Genomic DNA, 17,435 nt, shown 5'->3' on the forward strand with positions numbered 1-17,435 from the left:
GGCAGAGGGATAGAGAGAGGTGCCAACTCTCACCTCCCAGGCATGCATTCCACCAGGCAATCTGGATTGGATTGCTGCACGAGCCCCCTTTCCTTGCTGGGAATTGGTAGATAAAAGCAAGGGTATTATAGAGCCTGGCCAAAACTTTGTCCCAGATCTTCAGTGTACAAAGTTCAAAGTGAATTTATTATCACATTACACACAGTATATGTCACCATATGCTGCCTTGAGATTCATTTTCTTGCAGGCATTCACAGTAGAACAAATAAATGCAATAGAATCAATGAAACACTACACAAAGACTGACAAACAATCAATGTGCAAAGGACAAACAGTGCAAATACAAAAACAAATAAACAAAAAAATAGACGGTTGTGGTGTCTGTCGTGTTTGACAACGACAAGAAACCTCTGCGGAGAGTTTTTAAAGTGGTAAGGCCTTTGCACTGGGGGAGTTACACACTCTCAGCCTCAGAAGTCCAGGTCTAGCGATACGAACAAGCGGCGCAAACCGGGGTCTTCCTTGGTTGCAGCGGATGACCATGATGTCCTCCGTGCCTCGTCACGCCCTTCGCTCTCCGCGGAGTTGCAGAACCACCCTTCCTGGCGGTTGGATGTTCCTCTTGACCTCATCCGCCCAGTCCGTTGGAGCTGACTTTGCATGCTAGGACAGGCATGCTCCTATCTCACCGGGGTGCGAGGCCACCAGCTACCCTCCCCCGGCTTGCCCCACCTGTCAAAATGATGTACTGGGGTGTGGCCGCTGTCACATACAAACAGCTGCTTGGAGCCCCAGGTGAGAGTTGTGTATTCGGCGTGCATCAAAGGTGAATGAGCTGCCCTGGAATGAACACGACAATCTCCTTCACCAGAGGTGCTACCCCTCCCTGGACACCCCATACACCCCAGATATATATATATATCTAGATAATACTGAAAACGTAAGTTGTGAAGTCCTTGAAAGTGAGTTCACAGTTTGTGGAATCAGTTCAGAGTTGAGGTGAGTGAAGTCACCCACACTGGTTCAGGAGCCTGATGGTTCAGGGGTAATAACTGTTCCTGAACCTGGTGGTATGAAACCTGAGGCTCCTGTACCTCCTGCCTGATGGTAGCAGTGAGAAGAGAGCATGGCCTGGGTGGTGAGGGACCCTGATGATGAATGCTGCTTTCTTGTAGCAGCACAATGATGGGGGTGGAGATTTTCCTGTAATGGACAAAGTGCTGGAGGAACTCAGCAGGTCAGGTAGCATCAATGGAAATAAATAGATAATCCACTTTTCGGACTGAGACCCCCCCCCCCCCCCCCCCAAGGACGTTTTGGGTCTTGGCCCGTTGCGTGGGCTGTCTACTCACTTCTATAGATGCTGCCTGACCTGCTGAGTTCCTCCAACATCTTGTGTGCGTTGCTTTGGATTTCCAGCGTCTGCAGACTTTCTCCTGCTTATGGGCTGTATCCAATACTTTTTGTAGGCTCTTCCATTCTCGGGCATTGGTGTTTCCATACCAGGCCAGGACCTCCACCCAAGGAAGCCCAGGTTTGCAAAGTTGTCCTCCTTTGCTTTGATTTAATGCTAGTGACAATTTGCTGAAATGAATTGGGGCCTCGTGCTTAAGTGGCAGAGTGAGGCCACCATGCGAACAGTTTCAATTAACCCTAATCACATGGAGATGTCATCAGGGAGATGGTGTATAATTCAGCATTGCTCAGATTTCTCTCAGTTAGATTACAATTGCCAGCAGCACCTTTGTAAGCAAAACTTCTATTTGTAACACACTCAAAATGCTGGAAGAACTCAGCAGGTCAAGCAGCATCTATGGAGAGGAATAAACAGCCACTGTTTCAGGACAAGACCGTTCATCAGAACTATTTCTAGTCCATTCTATTTATAAGCTTTCTATCCATCCCTCTTGCACTTATCCATCCCTCTTTCCCTGGCGTCCTCCAGCGCCAGAACCCTCAAAAACTCTCAGCCCTCCAATTCTGATGGGTCTCCCTGTTAACCATGCCTTCAGCTGTCAAAGCCTTGGGCTCTGGAATTCCCGCACTAATCTTCCCCAGCTTTTCCTCCTCCTTTAACTTCGAGCTAGGATTTTGGTCATTTTCCATAAAATCAGGACAGTTGGTTTGGTGAAGTATTCCAAGATGCAATAGAAATACAAGATGCACTTGTATGCTAGGTGATCAGATTAGGGAAGCATTAGTGCCTATACCTGGACTTCCTTGTATGGAACTGCAGAGAGCCACCCATGAACTCGTCCAGCAGAAGAGGAAGAAGAAAAGATCAGCTTTATTTCTCACATGTACAGTGAAACTTCAAAACATATAGTGAATTTTGCTGTTTTGCGCTAAGAATTGTGCTGGGGGCAGCCAGTCAGTGCTACCACACTCCTGGCACCAACATAGTGTATCCACAACTTAGTAACCCCAACCCTACATTTTTGGAATGTGGGTGGAAGCTGGAGCACTGGGAGGAAATCCACAGCATCACGGGGAGAACATACACCATCCAGACTGATAGTGGCAGGAACTGGACCCCAGTCAGTGATCGTCGGGCTGCTCCAGAAGCGGGAAGGAAGCTGAGGAGTTTGTCCTCCTAGCCCCTAGACATTGACCCCAGTCGTTTACAAACCTCAAAAGTGGGGCACTGCCAAGAAGGCTTCAAGAGGCACCAAGATTCAAAGATTCACAGCACGTTTATTATCAAAGAATATATAAATTATACACCTTGAAATTTGTCTGCTTACAGGCAGCCACAAAGCAAGAAGCTCGAATAACCCAATTTTAAAAAGACCAAAAGCTACAGCACAGAGAAAGTGAGATAAGAAAACACGCACAGCGTGCAAACAATAGAAGCAAGCCAACAGCGTTCTGAGCCAGACTGAGTCCAGATCGGCTCCCAGAGCAGCCGGACCCAAGCCCCGGCCCCAGTTCATCATGTGAGCGGGGCAGAAAAGCACTGCAGTTGGTTCAGTTCACAGCCTTGGCGCCGTGGAGAAGGGAGTGAACATTTGTGGAAGAGCGAGTGAAATCAGCCCAACCCTTGGGTTTCCAGTCTATCTGTGCCGGCATTTAAATTGTCCAAGCACTGGGTGGTGCCACGTACGAAGACCTGGATCCAAATGCCCCAATACACTTGGGCCGCCCAGCTCGAAGCCATACTCAATCTCACCAAATTGGCTCACTGCTTGGAATGATCCAACCTCACATGTGTTTGGCTGGATGGGCATCAAAACCCTTCCCCATTGACTCCTCTCCAATTCGCTCACTCCATCGCCAGCAGCGATACAAACTTGGTCTGCTACTCCGGCACAAGCACATTCTGCCTCAGAATGCCCCAGCATGGCTCATCTCCCGAACCAGCCCCACCTCAGCCTGCCTCCTCACCACAATGATAGTTCACCACAATTTGCTTCAGAAAAGATGTTACAAGTATTGTTTTTAGTCAAATCACTTGCTTTATGATTCACCAGTAAGCCATCACTGGTCGTCAGAGGCATCATTTTACCCAGAATATCTGGTGACAGGGGGTTGTGTTCCTTTATAAGGATCCTTGTGGGTCTGAAGAACAAGGTTACCCTTCTTAGTTCATGCCTCCCACACCCATGAAATTCTGGGGCTTTCAACCTGCCCCGCACTCTCTGGAATCAACATCCCACAACACAGTGTCTCTGGTCTTTGAGTTATAGAGTCATAGAATCTCCAAGAGACACAGTACCCTCCATCTGCACCAGCCTTCGCTCATCAATTTAATCTGGCATTAATTCACACTGCCCTTCATTTTGAAGATGTTGCCTGGAATGAAAGACTGCAGTTTGACCAGTCAGGGTTGTTAGCCCGAAGCTGAACCCCTGAACCCGGAGGACTAGTGGACCTCTCTTAGTCTGATTTCTACCTTTGACCTGTGTGGCATGGGTGACCCTACCAAGAGCTAAAGCACAAAGCCCTGACTCCAGCCGACATCTCTCTCTGGGTCATTGAGGCATGCAAACAATATGACAAGGTTGTGGTCTTCTTGGAGGACATTAGGGTAGGGTTGGTGTGAAAATGGATAGAGTGGACTCTTTGGGCCAACTTGTCATCTACTGTGTTTTATCTGTCTAAGACTCTCCAACAAACAGCAGGGGTTCATAAAGAAAGGAATAAGATCAGAATCAAGTTTATGAACACTGACATACACTCAGTGACCACCTTATTAGGATCCTCCTGGATCTAATAAAGTGGCCACTATTACATATTAAGTATTTCAGTAATATTGTAAATATATTGTTTGATCAAGCATTCTTTGTTGTTTACATAATTCATGATGGCTTATATATAAAAGTACCTGAAAGGCACCACACCACTACATCTTCTGTGCACACCTCACTAAAGAAAAATGAGGTTTACACATATTTCTTAGGCTCCCACATTTTTCTTTCAATTTGTTTTATGCTTTGAGTTTGTGTAAGAAGTACTTGAATGGTATCCATCATTAAGCCAGCACATCATATGTGAGCACCTCACTAAGGTAAAACGAAGTCGACACATTTTCCCGGGTTCCTGTGAATTTCTTTCAATTAATTCCTGGAGATACGAAACTTAACAGTGGTGACAAGGAAGTTTTAAATGAACCTGAGATGACAACCCACCTGTTGAAGGACAGCAAGACTTCGAGTTAAACAAAAGCGCTGTGTGATGTTTGAGTTTAAAAAAGCACAGTGAGGCATTCAAGTGAAAAAATAGATGGTTCAATATGCATTTCTCTGGAAGGGGGAAGAGAGAGAGGGACAGCAAAGTTTAAAAAAAAGGCAGAAAATGAATGAAATTCACAGCTTCATAAATGCTGAGTACCAACTAATAAGAAGAAGAAATGGCTAGCTACATTGGAAAGATAGATGCATTCGATTGCACAACAGATAACTGGATATTGCATACTCAGTAAATTGAGCAGTAATTTGAAGCAAATGAAACAGGTGGAAAGGCATATAGTTTGCTAAGAAGTTTGACTGCTCCAGCCAAAGCAGCTGAAATGAGCTTTGCTGATGTCGTGAAAGTAATGCAGGAACTTCTAGAATTGAAACCATTGCTGATTGCAGAACATTTTAGGTTTCACAAGTGAAATCAAGAGGAAGGGGTAAGTGGCTGAACTGAAGAAGTTGCCTGAGCATTGTCAGTTCAGTAATGGGCTTAATGGTGAACTGAGAAATCATTTAGTTTGTGGAAAGCAATCAAAATGTATCCTAACTAATGCACACCTACCATTTAAAAGAGCAGTTGAAATTGCTGTATCAATGGTAACTGCAGAGATACAATTGAGTTGCAGTCAGGAATGAAAGTAAGCGTGAACAAAATTGCAATGTCTGAGCAGGAAACAGCCTGCCTGAACAAATGGTTTTACTGTTAAGGCAGGGGCTCACATACACCAGACCAATGCAGGTTTAAATGCAACAATATAGGACATGTGCAAAAGAGCATGCCAGGCAGACAAAAATAAAGGGACTAACAGGGAAGAGAAAAATATAAAAAGTCAAGTTGCAGTATCGAAAAGATAATTAATCTGAATGCCGTTGATGAAAAATCTAAACATGATGAGAGTGACACAGCGCTGGGTAGTTTTAAGATTCACAATGTGGAAGCTAACAACAGACAAGCAATATGGCTTACACTGGAAGTGAATGGCACATTAATTAAAATGGAATTGGATACTGGCTCGGCTGTTTCAGTCATCCACAAAATGAGTTTGAACAGCATTTCAAAGACACTGAACTGAAGCCTGCAGATGTCCAGCTGAGGAATTATGCTGAAGAAAAGATAACTCCCGTGGGAATGACTTTGATAACAATGATGTACAACAACCAACAAGCCACATTGGGCTTGTGTGTGGTTAAGAACAGAAGGGCCAGCATTGCGGGGCCATGATTGGCTGGGACAATTACAACTTGATTGGAGATCCACCTGCCATTTGCCAACAACATTCTCTGCAATAGAGGCAACTGAAAGGGCATTAAGGAAGGTGCTGGATGATGCCACAGCAGTGTTCAAGGATGGCATTGGAAGACTCAAGCATATCAAGGATAAAATAATGTTAAGTGAAAAAGTCACACCTAAGTCTTACAAGTCTTATACCAACTGTGATAAAGTAGTCAGTCAGCTAGATTGACGGAGGCTGATGGAATTTTTTTTCCAGGCTGAGCGGAGCCTATGGGCAACAACAGTGGTTCCAGTAGTCAAGAAGAATGTGTCTGTCAGGATCTGTGGTGATTTTAAGGTCACCATCAATCCAATACTGAAAGTAGGTCAATCTTTACCAACCTTTCTGGAGGAAAACACTTCAGTACAGTGGACTTAGCGGAGGCTTACCTACAGATGGGAGATGGAAGAAGAGTCCTAGGTGTTTCTCACTATAAACACTCACAAAGGGCTTTATTGCTGCAATAGGCTTGTTTTTGGAGTAGCTCTGCACCTGCATTCTGGCAGCCATGACTGCAAGACTGTCCTGCCACTCATTGTTACCTGGATGACATCATTGTTATTGGTAAAGGTGACAAGGGACATCTCCAAAATCTGAAGATTAGTAGATTATGGGCTCAGAGCACAATGCAACAAGTGTAAATTTTTTAAACCAAGCATCACTTACTGTCATCACACCATTGACACACAAGGATTACACAAGTGTGCCAAGCGAATTGAAGCAGTGGTGAATGCCCCAAGACCAAAGGATGTGTCATGGTTGCAGTCCTTAGCGCTTGTCAACTATAACAGGTTTTTGCCAAACACGGCTACTGTGCTCCACTCCTTGAACTCATTACGACAAATGGTGATGTTAGACTCTGCACTCACATATTACGACCCACACCATCCAGTGAAACTTGACTGTGACGCCTTGCTTATCGTCATGATGCAGTCACGTCACATGTTTGGAGTGACGGAAGTGAATCACGTGCCCTTTCCGCTGCAGAGAAAAATCATGCACAGATTGACAGAGTCCGGTTTGGGGTGTAAAACATTTCAACCAGTACCCGTATGGGAGAGAACATTTCCTCATTACTGATCATCAACCACTGGTGTCCACTTTCAATCCTCGGAAGGGTGTTCCACTATCAGCAGCAGTACAAATGCAGAGATGGGCTCTGTTTCTTGGAGGACATAGCAACAAGACTGAATTCAAGAGGACATGGAGACGCTGATAGATTGTCCTGTTTATCCTTGGAGAAGAAAAAACCTGAAACGTACACTAAAGAGGACACTCCTCGTGACATATTTTCCCTAATACAATTTGGAAGTCTCTCTATTACAGCAGAGACAATCCAAAGGGAAACCAGAAAAGATCCCACACTGTCTAAAGTCTACATGGCAACCCAAAAAGGCTGGAATGTGCAGAAGAAACTCCTATTCCCCCATTTTTACCAGCGCCGGGATGAACTTGCCTTCTGTGGGGTTGAGATCTGTTGTACCATCCAAGCTGAGAGCTAAAATATCGAAGGAGCTTCATGACAGTCATCCAGGAGTGGTCAAAATGAAAGTGCTGGCTTGTAGCTTTGTCTGGTGGCCTGGGATAGATCGGAAGGACGAGCGTCTTGCCCTGCACTGTACGGGATGGCAACACGTCTAGAAGAAAGGTGTTCAGAGTTGTCAGAACCACTTCCTGCAGCCCCAGAGTCAACTCCTACAACCACCACGGAGGAAGCCCCAAAACCTGTTATTGTTTCACAGCCACTAGTCTCACTTGCCAAGTAGAGTGATTCCTCTTGTCAGGAAAGACGTTATCCCACTAGATTATGAAATCCTCCGCAGTGATTAAATCTTTATATTGTCCTGAACAGGACAACATAAAATTTACGATGCTATGGATTTCTATATAGTATACTGTATATATAGACTGAGATGCATTCTATATTGAGTTGGAGTTTATAGCTAAGCAGAATGTTGTGTATTTAATATTTCAGTAATTTTTGAGTAATATTGTAAATATGTCGTTTGATGAAGCATTCTTTGTTTACATAATTCATTATGGGTTATATGTAAAAGTTTGTGTGTAGCATTTGTATGCTGCTATATCTTATATGCGTGCCTCACTAAAGCAAAAATGGTGTTTACACATATCTTCCAGCTCCCTTGTTTTTCTTTTGATTAATTTTATGCTTTGGAGTCATAAAATACAAAAAACGCTGAGTGTCTGTTCATGGTCTTCTGTTGCTGTGGCCCATTCACTTCAGGGTTTGACATGTTGTGCTTTCAGAGATGCTCTTCTGCACAATACTGTTGTAATGTGTGGTTATTTGAGTTACTGTCAGCTTGAACCAGTCTGGCCATTCTCCTCTGACCTCTCTCATTAAAAAGGTGCTTTCACCCACAGAACTGCCACTCTCTGATTGTTTTTCTCACCATTCTAGAGACCATTGTGTGTGTGAAAATCTCAGGAGATCAGCGGTCTCTCAGATACTCAAACCACCCCATCTGGCACCAACAATCATTCCACGGTCAAAGTCACTTAGATCGCACTTCTTTCCCATTCCGATGTTTGGTCTGAACAACAATTGAACCTCTTGACCATGTCTGCAAGCTTTTATGCATTGAGTTGCTGCCAAATGATTGGCTGATTAGATATTTGCATTGTACAGGTGTACCTTATAAAGTGGCTACTGAGTGTACATTGTGAAATTTGTTCTTTTTTAATTTATTCATTTATGAGATGTAGGCTTCGCCAGTTAAGCCAGCATTTATTGCCCATCCGAAGTTGCCCTTGAGAAGGCGGTGATGAGCTGAAATGGGACAATATAAAATTTACTATGCTTTTGATGTCTGTATAGTAGCTATCTTATATAGTATATTATGTATATAAGTTGTGATGCATTCAGTATTGAGTTGCCGCTGCAGTACAATATAGGACATAAAAATTGATCTAAATTACTAAAATAAGCTATATTAAGTTCCTCTGGAGGAATTTTGTGTTCATTTCTGGTCGCCCTATTATTGGGAAGGATGGGGAAGCTTTAGAGAGGCTGCAGGGGAGATTTACTAGATTAGTGAGCATGTCTTATGAGAGAATGGTTGACCGAGCTCGGGCTTCTTTCTTTGGAGTGAAGGAGTATGAGAGGGGTCTTGCTAGAGGTGCATAAGATTATAGGAGGCTTGGATAAAAATGGATAGCCTTTTTTTTCCCGGGACAACAATGATCAATACCAGAGAAAGTAAGATAAATAGAGGGAAGTTTAGGGGAAATATAAGAGGTACATTTTTTACACGAGGGTGGTAGATGCTTAGAACTTATTGATGGGGTTAGTTGTAGAAGGTGAAACAACAAGAAATTTTAGGAGATTCTTGAGTAGGTACATGGCTGTAAGGAAAATGGAGGGTTATGGGCTGTGTAGGAGGGAAATGTTAGGTTGATTATGGAATAGATTATGTAGGTTGGTGCACCATTGTGGGCTGAAGGGCCTGTACTGTGCCTTCTATGTTCTGTATTAATAGAAACATAGAACAGTACAGTACAGGACAGGAACAGGCCCTTCATCCCATAATGTTGTACTGAACCAGCTAAAAAGTAATTCTTTAAAAACCCAAAAAACGAATCCTTCATACCTATACAATGTCCATATCCCTCCATCTTCCTCACATTCATGTGCTTATCTAAACGTCTCATAAAAGCCTCTAATGTATTTGCCTATACCAGCAAACCAGGCAGCACATTCCAGACATCCACCACACTCTGAGATAAAAAAAATTACCCCTCCTCTCACCTTCATTGTATGCCCTTTGGTATTAAATATTTCTATCCTGAGAAAACGATACTCCCTGTCTACTCTATCTATGCCCCTCATAATCATATAAACCTCTGTCAGATCTCCTCTCAGTCTCCACGGCTCCAAAAGAAAACAACCCAAGTTTGTCCAGCCTCTTGTGCCCTCTGAACCAGGCAGCATCCAGGCAAACTTCTTCTATAATCGTGCAAAAGATGATCAATGAGGTAGCGTTTATGGAACATTCAGAAATCTGATGGCGGAGGGAAAGAAGTGAAACATCCCGGTTTCCTTGTCTGTAAGTCTAAGGAAGACGACCTCCGGTCCCACCAAAATCATGAGATTGAGGTGCGCTCGATCCCCCCGCCCCCCCCCCCCCAAACCCCGGTTTGTGTGGATGCTGGGATATTTGCTATCCTGTTACAAATTAATGTCACAAAATAACTGACAGTACATTCCATAGGAAAAGGAATGATATTTATGAAACTTAACTAAAGGGTTAGCAAAGAATAATAAAAAGAAAAGGGCCCATTCTAATTAAACAGTCAAATGTGCACAAATTGGAGCTCATCTTGAACTTCTCTGTCACTCATGCGCTGGGTCCTCGGTCAACGTGAAAGCACACACCACTCTCTGAACATCATTTGCAATCCATCTCGAACAGACAGGTCTCCCACCTAATCGCACGCTACGACCGGTTGTCCCCAGCGTCTCCTCTCACCATCTCCTCTCGAAACACAAGCGCCAAGTCCAACCTCAGAGTCCCACGCCAGAGAAACCTCCCCTCAGTCCGACCGTCCTAACTGGATGGTACACGTTTCTCCTCGTCTCTTATCTTCACCAGTAACCAAACAAGCATGAAAACAGAACAGACTGCACTTACAGTAAAAATATGAACCAGGGCATTACTGAAGCTATTCTTAAAACATTGAGTTCGGGTCTTCATGCTCCTGAAGCTCCACCTCGGTGGTAGTAAATGTGAAGAGGGCTTTCTCCGGATGGTGAGGATCTTCACTGATGGATGCCCCCTTCTTGATCCGCTACCTTTTGAAGATGTCCTCAATGCTGGAGAGGTTTGCACTTGTGATGGAAATGGATGGGTCTACAGCCCTCGGTAGCCCCTTGCAAACCCTTGCACTGGAGGCTCCGTACAAGGCTGTGACGCAACTGATCAGAATGCTCTCCCCACCCCAACGCCATAATCCGGTGACTGAATATCTTAATGTCCATGGGTTCAATCCTCACCTCTGGGCCATGGCATTCCCTCTGAGACCCAGTCAGGATTGAAGACTGAGGAAGTCTCTCCCAGAGGATGTAACATCATTCTCCCAGGAAGTAAGTAGTCAGAATCAGATCAGAATCTGGTTAAATATCTCCGGCTTATATTGTGAAGTGCGTGGTTCCGCGGCAGCAGTTCAGTGTAATACATTTTAAAAATTAAAATGCAATAAGGAAGATGAATTAAATAAGTAGGGCAAAACGAGAACGACAGATAGTGAGGTAGAGAGGAAAGCTGATGGCGGAGAGGAAGAACTGACCCTAAAATGCTGAGTGTGTACCTACAGGCTCTTTGACCTCCTCCCTGAGGGTATCAGTGAGAAGAGGGCTGGTGCTGGCTGAGGGGGGTTCTTACAGAAGAGTGCCACCTTTTTTGAGGCATTGCCTTTTGAAGATATCCTCGACGCCGGCGAGGCTGGTGCCCATGAAGGAGAGGGCTGAGTTTGCAACCCTCCGCAGTTTTTTTCTGATCCTTTGCAGTGGCCCCTCCATGCCAGACGGCGATACAACCAGATAGGAAGCTCTCCACGATACAGCTAGAGTCTTTGGTGGCATACCAAATCACCTCAAGCTCCTAATGAAATATAGCGACTGACCTGCTTTCATTGGATGTGGACATGGACTGTTGGCTTTTTCTTTCGGTCTTACGGTTTTTTTGTGCTCTGTGCTTTTCTCCCGAGCTTTTGTGTGTGGGGGTGTATTTGGGGGTCGATGTGCCTGTTTCGTTTTTGTTCGCTCTTTTTGCGCAGGAAGGAGGTGACGATTGTGCTGTTGTCGTTTTCTTTCTTGGTTCTGTGGCTACCTGGAGAAGAAAAATTTCAGAGTTCTATACTTTAACGATAAATGAACCCTTGAACCTTTGTAATTCTGTCCGCGTGCTGCACCCAGGAAAGATCTTCAGAGATGTTGAAACTCAGGAAATTGGAGCTGTTCTCCTTTTCCACTGCCGACCCTAAATCCAGCCCGAAGAACATACAGCAACAAGCAGAAACGCAGACGAGAAGCTGTACCGGGAAGGATGATATGCTGAGGCTGAGGCATTTTTTTTAATACTCTGCAGAACAGCTTTGTAAGTGTTTAGATGCTCTGTGCTCCAGCCAATGTGATTCACACCTTGCTGTTCACGCACAATAAACACAGATGTTTGCATGAGATTTTCAGTTTGGTGTAAACAGATTTGGGCAGGGACTTAAAGCCCGGCTCGGAGTGTATCACTTGGTTGCAAACAACTAGCTATAGGAAGGAAATAGATCCCTTGTTTAACCAAAGAAACACCCAACGATGGCGAGAGTGTGAAGTTGGCTCCCGTCAGGTGCTGAAGCAGAAGGTATCGCTGTTTTTAAGGTCTGTGAAAGCCCGTAAGAAAACGAATCTCAGGGTAACACACACACACACAAAATGCTGGAGGATCTCAGCAGGGCAGGCAGCAACTACGGAATTGAATAACTAGTCGACATTTCAGGCTGAGACCCTCCTTCGGGATTCTCAGGGTAGTTGGCAACCCTCTGCTGCTTTTACCAATCCTGTGCAGTGGCCCCTCCATACCAGACAGTGACGGATAGCATCTTGTGATGATACATACGTACTTTGATAAGATATTCATTTGGGACTACGAACTTTGGGAAGGAAGACCAGTGAGGGAGAAGGGAACGGAAACCTAGATTTTGGTGTAGGGTGCGGAAGCTGAGAAATGCATTTTTGACTGGTTGGTTCAATTAGCCTGTATCTACAGTCACAGAGCCACACAGCAAGGAGGTGGGTCCTTTGACCCTCTTCGAGTTCAAGTTTATTGTCATTGAATATGTATACAGTTACACAAAACATCGATCGTCTGGGGCCAAGGAGCACAGCACAGTATATATTGTCACACACAGCACAAAGAGAGGGTTCAAAGGAGGTTCATGAAAATAACTCCAGTATTGAATGGCTTGTCGTATGAAAAGCGTTTGATGGCTCTGGGTCTATGTTCACTGGAATCCAGAAGTATGAGGGGTGACCTTATTGAGGCCTGTCAAATGGTGAAAGATCGGATGTGGAGAGGGTATTTCCTATGGTGGGAGACTCTAAACCAGAGGACACAGTTTCAGAATAGAGGGGCGTCATTTTAAAACAGTGATAGAAGAGGAATTTGTTTAGCCAGAGAGTGGTGAATCTATGGAATTTTTCGCCATAGAAAAATTCTAAGGTGAATTTTTATGGCTGTGGAGGCCAATTCATTCGATGTATTTAAGGCAGAGGCTGATAGATTCTTGATTGCTCAGGGCGTGAAGGGATTCGGGGAGAAGGCAGGAGATCGGAGCGAAGAGGAAAATTGGATCAGCCATGATGAAATAGCAGAACAGACTTGATGGGCCAAATGGCCTAATTCTGCTCCTGTATCTTATGGTCTTATGTAGTTAACATACAGCATATATAGTTATGATAAAGCACAAATTGGTCACAAGCTAACTTTAGCGCAAGTCCCAGGGTTCATCAAGCACCCAGCTACACCAATCCCATACTGTTCTTCCCGCATTCCCATCAACTCAACCCCGACTTTACTGCTCACCCACACAGTTGGGGCAATTTACTGTGATCAATTACCCTACCAACCTGCATGCCTTTGAGAAGTGGGAGAAAACCCAGAGCGTCCAAGAGAAGCCGACATGGTCAAAGGGAGAACGTGCAAACTCCACAGAGACAGCACCAGAAGTCAGGATTGATCCGGGGTTACTTGGAGCCTCTGTTAGCTGTGCCACGGTGCCCAGTACTTAATTTTAAGGAATACCTAGTGATTTGGCCAATGTTTGAGGAAATTCCCATCCAGACTCCAGCACACACACCAGCATGGCATGGCCTGCACCAACCAATCTGTGAGATTAACTTCACCAATTCTCCCTCTCTCCCTCCCTCTCTCCATCTTCCTTTCCCCCTCTCTTTCTCTCTCCCTCTCCCCTCCCTTTCTCCCTCTCCCTCTCTCTCCCTCTCTTCCTTTCCCCCTCTCTCTCTTTCTCTCTCCCCCTCCCTCCCTTTCTCCCTTTCCCTCTCTCTCCCTTTCCCTCTCTCTCTCTTTCTTTCTCTCTCTCTAGCTATCTATCTATATCTCTATCTCTCAATACCCCCCCCCCCCATTCTCATCCTCCCCCACCCCCATCAGGGAGATTTTCAGAAGCCAGCATCAATCATTATGGACCCGGGGCAAGGCCCTCTCTTCAGTACAACCAAAGGGAGGAGATACAGGAGCCTGAGGACCCACACCCAATGTTTTAGGGACAGATTTCTAAACAGTCTATAAACCCATGAACACTACCTCACTATTCCTCCTTGGCACAATTTATTCATTGTAACATATTTTAATTTTCATGTCTTACACCGTTTTGCTGCCATAAAACAACAAATTTTATTAATTATGCCAGTGATAATAAATTTGATTCTGATTCTCTGTCTGTCTGCCTCTGCCTCTGTCTGTTTTCTCTCTCTCTCCCCTCTCCCTCTCTCTTCCTCTCTCCCCCTCCCTCTCCTCTCTCTCTCCCCCTCTCTCCCCCCCTCTCCTTCTCTCTCTCTCTCCCCCCTCCCCTCCCTCTCCCTCTCTCTCTCCCCCTCTCTCCCCTCCCTCTCCTTCTCTCTCTCTCTCCCCCCTCCCCTCCCTCTCCCTCTCTCTCTCTCCCCTCTCCCTCTCTCCTCCTCTCTCCCCCTCCCTTTCCTCTCTCTCCCCCCCCTCTCCCCTCCCTCTCCTTCTCTCTCTCTCCCCCCTCCCCTCCCTCTCTCTCTCTCCCCCCTCTCTCCCTCTCTCTCTCCCCCTCTCTCCCCTCCATCTCCTTCTCTCTCTCTCTCTCCCCTCTCCCTCTCCCCTCCTCTCTCCCCCTCCCTCTCCTCTCTCTCTCCCCCTCTCTCCCCTCCCTCTCCTTCTCTCTCTCTCTCTCTCGCTCTTTCTTGCATTCTCAGTACCAACCTGCATTCCTCCAGCATCTCTCACAGAGCAACAATCTTCTTATAAGTTCACAGGTCTGGGCATCAATGGCAAGACCAGCATTTATTCTAGGGGTCTAACTGACTACTCAGCTAGAGGTCATTTAAAGGTACCGACCTGATTCACGCAAGCTTCAACTATACCATCGAGTCTGCTCCACCATTTCTTCATGGCTGATCCAATTTTCCTCTCAGCCCCAGTCTCCTGTACCAGTGCTTAAGAAGAACATGGCAACCTGGTTCAATGACCATCGTCCAGTAGAATTTACATGGATTGTGATGGTGTTTTGAGAGGTCGCTGATGAAACATATCAATTCCTACCTGAGAAGCAACTTGGATCCACTCCAATTTGTCCAGTGGCACAACAGGTCCTCAGCAGATACCGTTTCATTGGCTCTTCACTCAACCCTGGAACATCAGAACAGCAAAGAAGCATATCAACAGGATGCACTTCATCGACTACAGCTCGGCATTCAATACTGTCATCCCCTCAGAACTGATCAGTAAGCTTCAAGACCTAGGCATCAATACCTCCTTGATCCTCGATTTCCTCAATTGCAAACCCTACACAGTTCGGATTGGCAACAACATCTCCTCCACAATCTCCATAAGTACAGGTGAACCACAAGGCTGTGTGCTTAGCCCTCTGCCCCATTCGCTTTATACTTATGCAGTGAGGCTAAGCACACTTCCAATGCCATATTAGATTTGCTAACAACACCGTTGCTGGGCAAATTAAAGGCAGTGACGAATCAGCATATAAGAGGGAGATTGAAAATCTGGCTGAGTGGTGCCGTAATAACATCCTCTCACTCAATGTCAGCAAGACCAAGGAGCTGATTATTGACTATAGAAGGAGGAAACCTGAGATCCATGAGCCAGTTCTCATCAGGGGATCAGAGGTGGGGAGGGTCAGCAACTTTAAATTCCTTGATATTATTATTTTATAATTGTTCTTTAATGTTATCATCTGTCCTGGGCCCAGCACGTAAGTGCAATTACGATTAAAACCGCATATCTACTTCCTTAGGGGTTTGCACAGAATCGGCACGACATCTAAAACTTTGACGAACTTCTATGGATGAGTGGTGGAGATTATGTTGACTGGTTGCATCATAACCTGGTATGGAAACACCAATGCCCTTGAACAGAAAATCCTACAAAAAGTAATGGATACAGCCCAGTCCATCACAGGTAAAGTCCATCCCACCTTTGAGTACATCTACATGGAGCTCTATCACTGACAAGGACCCCCACCATCTGAGGCCAGGAGGAAGGTACAAGAGCCTCGGGACCCATCAGCTATTAACCCTCAACCATCAGACCCTTGAACCAGAGGGGATAGTTTCACTCAACTTCACTTGCCCCATCACTGAAGTGTTCCCAAAACCTATAGACTTTCAAGGACTCTTCATCTCATGTTCTCGAGATTTATTGCTTATTTATTTATTGTTCTTATCCTGTTTTTCTCTTTTGGATTTGCACCGTTTGTTGTCTTTCACATGTCCGTCCTGATGGGTGTGGTCTTCCACTGATTCTGCTGTGTGTCTGGATTAACTGTGTATGCCCACAAGAAAATCATGGGAAGACATGGTATCGGAGTGGTTAGCGCAGTGCCTTACAACTCTAACCAGGGCTCTTGTACAAATGTATATTAAGTTGGAACAGATGAGGTTGTAGACAGCAAATAAGTTCAAAGCTCAGGGTAAATTTATTAGCAAAGCACATATTCGTCACCATATACTATTCTGAGATTCATTTTCTTGCAGGCATTCACAGTAGATGGAGGTAGTGGGTAATAGCTCCATATGTCACGACTACAGGGTGTGACGACCCTGCCTTACACGAGTCCCGGGCTCAGCTGTCTCTGGCTGACAGTACCCGGTATGGGCCCGTATCCAGGGTTACAGATCCCACTGCCTTGTGGGTGTCTTCGGGAGCAGAGAAGGCTAAGGAGTAAACCCGACACAAATCCAGCGTGGAGCCCCTAAGGCGGTTGGATGATGTATCACGTCACCTCCCGGCAGCTCCTGCAGCCAAGCCGATGCCAAATGTACAGCTTCGCATTCCTTTGGACCACATCCGCGAGGCCGAGAGGGGGATCTTGACGTCTGGGCAGCCCCCAGGATTTCCATATTCATCGCCCAGGTCTGCGTCCTGGAAACGGGCGCATCCATTGTCTACTTAGACAGACGGAGCCATTAATCACAGTAGATACAGATAAACGCTATACTTTGAATAGAAAACTACACACAAACATGGAAGAACAACAACCAATGTGCAAAAGACAAAAAACTGTGTAAATGCAAAAAAAACAATATAATGCTAGTCATAAATAAATAATATCAACTGAGAATGTGAGTTATGGAGTCCATGAAAGCGAGTCCATAAGATAGAGACAGAGGTAGTTGCCAGCATAATCTATTGTCTCGACTGACTCTGTGATTTCAGTCAAGGGCCAGAATAAACTATTGTTTTTATTTAAAGAA

The 17,435-nt window shown here is 45.2% G+C and overlaps 1 protein-coding gene across 1 annotated transcript in view; it reads left to right on the forward strand.

The window, feature by feature from the left end:
• Positions 1-17,435, forward strand: part of cacng2a (calcium channel, voltage-dependent, gamma subunit 2a) — a 359,183-nt gene that overhangs the window by 32,482 nt on the left and 309,266 nt on the right. The window lies entirely within an intron of this gene.

The sequence above is a fragment of the Hemitrygon akajei genome, chromosome 31 (genome assembly GCF_048418815.1).
Source record: "Hemitrygon akajei chromosome 31, sHemAka1.3, whole genome shotgun sequence".
NCBI classification, from domain to species: domain Eukaryota; kingdom Metazoa; phylum Chordata; class Chondrichthyes; order Myliobatiformes; family Dasyatidae; genus Hemitrygon; species Hemitrygon akajei.